The sequence below is a fragment of the Macaca mulatta genome, chromosome 6 (assembly GCF_049350105.2).
Source record: "Macaca mulatta isolate MMU2019108-1 chromosome 6, T2T-MMU8v2.0, whole genome shotgun sequence".
In the NCBI taxonomy this organism is placed as follows: domain Eukaryota; kingdom Metazoa; phylum Chordata; class Mammalia; order Primates; family Cercopithecidae; genus Macaca; species Macaca mulatta.
Window position 1 is genome coordinate 174,612,541 of NC_133411.1, and position 3,321 is coordinate 174,615,861.

A 3,321-nucleotide genomic window follows, 5' to 3' on the forward strand; every position below is an offset into this window, starting at 1 on the left:
TCTATAATTCTATATGCAGTTAACAGTTCTGTCTTATATAATCATGGAGTTAGAGATTCTGTTTCTAGTAGCTTAACAAAAAAAAAAAAAACTATTCTTTGCTGATCTCAATCAAACATGTAGCAAAATAATGATTCTTAAATGATATAATAGATGTGCACTTTATTCCTCTGCAAAAGAATATATCTAAGATAAGCAGTGTATTCAGTGATGCTACCCAAGTAACTGAATTGCCAATGAGTAGTTTAAAATGTCTTGTGGAAACAAAAAGAATACAGAAAAAATGATTAGTTATGACAGAATCCTCCATATTGAGATTGTCTTGGAGTACAAAGTATTGCGAAATGAGGTTGATTCTAGACTGAGCCTGCTCCCTAATTCTGACTAGACAAGGAGTTCATGAAATGTCTTAAATCTTCGGTTTCCGAAGATTGCTCCAAGAAGAAGCAATTTTTCTTGTACTTTTTTTGTTAGCCAGCAGCTAGTCAAAAGCTACAGCTGTAATTTAGAACTTTGCTTCATTACATTTCCGTCTATGTATGTTGTTGTAATTTCTACATCAGAGGATATTAACCAATGAGTGCCCCCTGAGAAGCCTGCTTTGGTTACTTGATTATTATTTCAAAATGAGGAATGGTGAGTATGTTAGGTAGTAATTGAAGGAACAGATGATACTCAGAAAAAAACATGGCAAGGCACCTATGTGTAGGCCCTGAAGAGCTGCACATACTGTACATTAGCTAAGAGTCTTAATAAAAGAACAGAAGGAAGGGAAAATACAAAATGAAGAATGAATTACTTAAGATTAAATAGTTTCTATTACAGAAATAGGCTGCATGTAGAGCTAATGGCAGGCATTTTCTACAGACAGATGGAATGCTCTCATCTCCCAATAGTATTGATATGAAGTCTCTGTTAAGATTCATTTTTCCTGAAACATTTGCATATAAATATAAACATCATTACTAGGGGCTAATTGCCCTGTAGGAACTAAAATGTGGGAATTAGCATCTTTAGTTGCTTTTATTATTATTTTTTAAAGTATCTCTAACACGCATCATATTTGGTACTGCATGGCTGCAACAGATAATTACCACCATTAAGAATCTCAAACGCAAAATCAAAACCATTTGGAATGGCTTCCAGGGCAACCCAGCACAGTGAGTAGCCACCAAAATGAGTATATGAGGTTTGTGTTCATGCATATTTATAAGGGTACTTAATTCGACATTCATAGTAGGGGGCTTTTGAAAGCTTGTCAAAAGAGCAGTCCCAAAACAAGACCAAACATCAAAGGTAAGAAGATACAGTACATCTCGCTCCCACACACATACAAATATTGCTTGCAGGAGGCAATGAATAACACCAAAGGAATTATTTATTCTAACTACTCAGAAGAGACGGTAATTTCTACGAAGATGTAAACCACAAGCCTTTGCCTTTATCATTCATCTTATTGATCAGAAAGGTCAAGAGTATAAGTTATTCAAAGGATGGATCATAGGCAACAATTCTGGATAAATGGACATGTAGATTTGTGTGATTAATGCCTCTTGCTTGTGCAGAATAGGAGGAAGAGTTTGAAGGCATGTCCTAAGGACAGAAAAAAGGAAAGTCTTTGAAAGAACACCAACATGGCTGAGACGCTGACTATAGCTGAAACACTGCCCATTTTGTGGGTGGGTCTGTGTGTTCAGTATGTAGGTGCTGCCTTGCTCAAGTGTTGTGTTCAGAGGCGATCTTGCTGACACTTATGCTTTTCAAAACCATTTCCATGACATTCAGCAAATGTTTGTTCTGGTGGAACAAATCTGTTAAATTATAGATTAGAAACAGTACAAAGAAACCTTTACAAATGTTTCAGTTTCAGTGTTGCACAAAGCAAACAGCATTATATTTAAATGCAACACTCCTTGTTAGAATAAAACATCTACATAACAGGGTACTATGCTCGATTTATAATTCTCTTCTCCACTTTGCTTCGGGGGCAGAGATGCCTGAAGTTCTGAAAGCTGCAGTATTGAGGATCACCTCTCATCAATTCCTTTCAAAAGTCCACATCTACAATCCACTTCTGCTTTCTTGCCATTTCCCTGTTTTTCCCAGTTTTCTTTCCTTAGTTTCCTTCCCTACCCCCTTGACTCTCCATTGTTGCTAGGAATGGTCTAAATGCAAAATAATGACACTTTTCCTATAATGGTGATCCCACATTATTTAATGGGCATTTAGTTCTATAGAATCCCCTGTCAACACCTTCACTCATTATATTGAAAAAATATTGGAGAATGGCACATAGGTTTTTTTTTTTTTTTAATTTTGAGAATAATGTAATGTGTTGACTTTAAGATACAACTATATTCTATATACGATCCAACTCTATATGTCAATATTTTAAATAAACGGATCCTTACAAGACCAAAATAAACCACAGGCCGTGAGGTTGGTTTTCCCTTTTTCCTTTTTTTTTTTTTTATTTAAACAAATGTGCACAGTGATGTTTCAACAAGTAAGACAAGTACCATGAATGTGAAGGCTGCAGTTTGCATTATACCACATTTAGAACCCAGGGAAGGTGAATTAGACAGAGGGTGGTAGTCATTCTCATTAAACAATCGGGTAACTTCACGACGACTTGATTTGCCGCATGAAAAGTGTCCATTTAAGTTTCTTTTTTCTTGATGATCAGAGGTCTCACAGTGTCTCCAGTCTCTTCGTTGTGTTTTGTGTGAGACTCCTCACAGAATGGAAACTTTCTGGACCTCCAACAGTGGCAATATTATACAGCTTTATCTCCCAAATCCTCCATGTCAAAAGCATGTATTATCTTGGGGCTGTCTTTCTGGATGTGAAGATTTATCATAGCTTTATTTCGATGATCTTTAACATAAAACCTTTTGTAAGCTAGACAATCAGTTGCAGCTGTCCCGGCAGCAATGGTAGCTGCTGTGATTCATTCAACTCATGCGCTGGAACTGGTAATCACTCATGGCGCCCACACTTGCAAGGCATGTGCACTAGGATACTGAACACCAGCATAGTAGTTTTAAAAGCATTCTGGGGATGGATGCCAGGGCACTCCAACCTTACCACAGGCTTCAAGGGAGCTGCTAATGGTCATACTTTAGATCCATAACTCAAACATTAACTCATTTTATAAAGAACAGTAAAGTTTAGCTTAGTAATTCTTTGACTACTGAAGAAATGCTTACTTTTAGGGCTATAAGTTGTTTTATGACAATCATTATTTTTAAAATTGCCAAGAAGATTTTTTTTTCTTTTCTTTTTTTTTGTATTTGCTTGTAGTTCTTAGTGACAATAATT

General features: G+C 36.3%; 1 pseudogene; it reads right to left on the reverse strand.

Moving 5' to 3' along the window:
* Positions 1-2,659: 2,659 nt before the first annotated feature.
* On the reverse strand, positions 2,660-3,118 carry LOC100428378 (CDGSH iron-sulfur domain-containing protein 1 pseudogene; annotated as a pseudogene).
* Between the last annotated feature and the right edge of the window lie 203 nt (positions 3,119-3,321).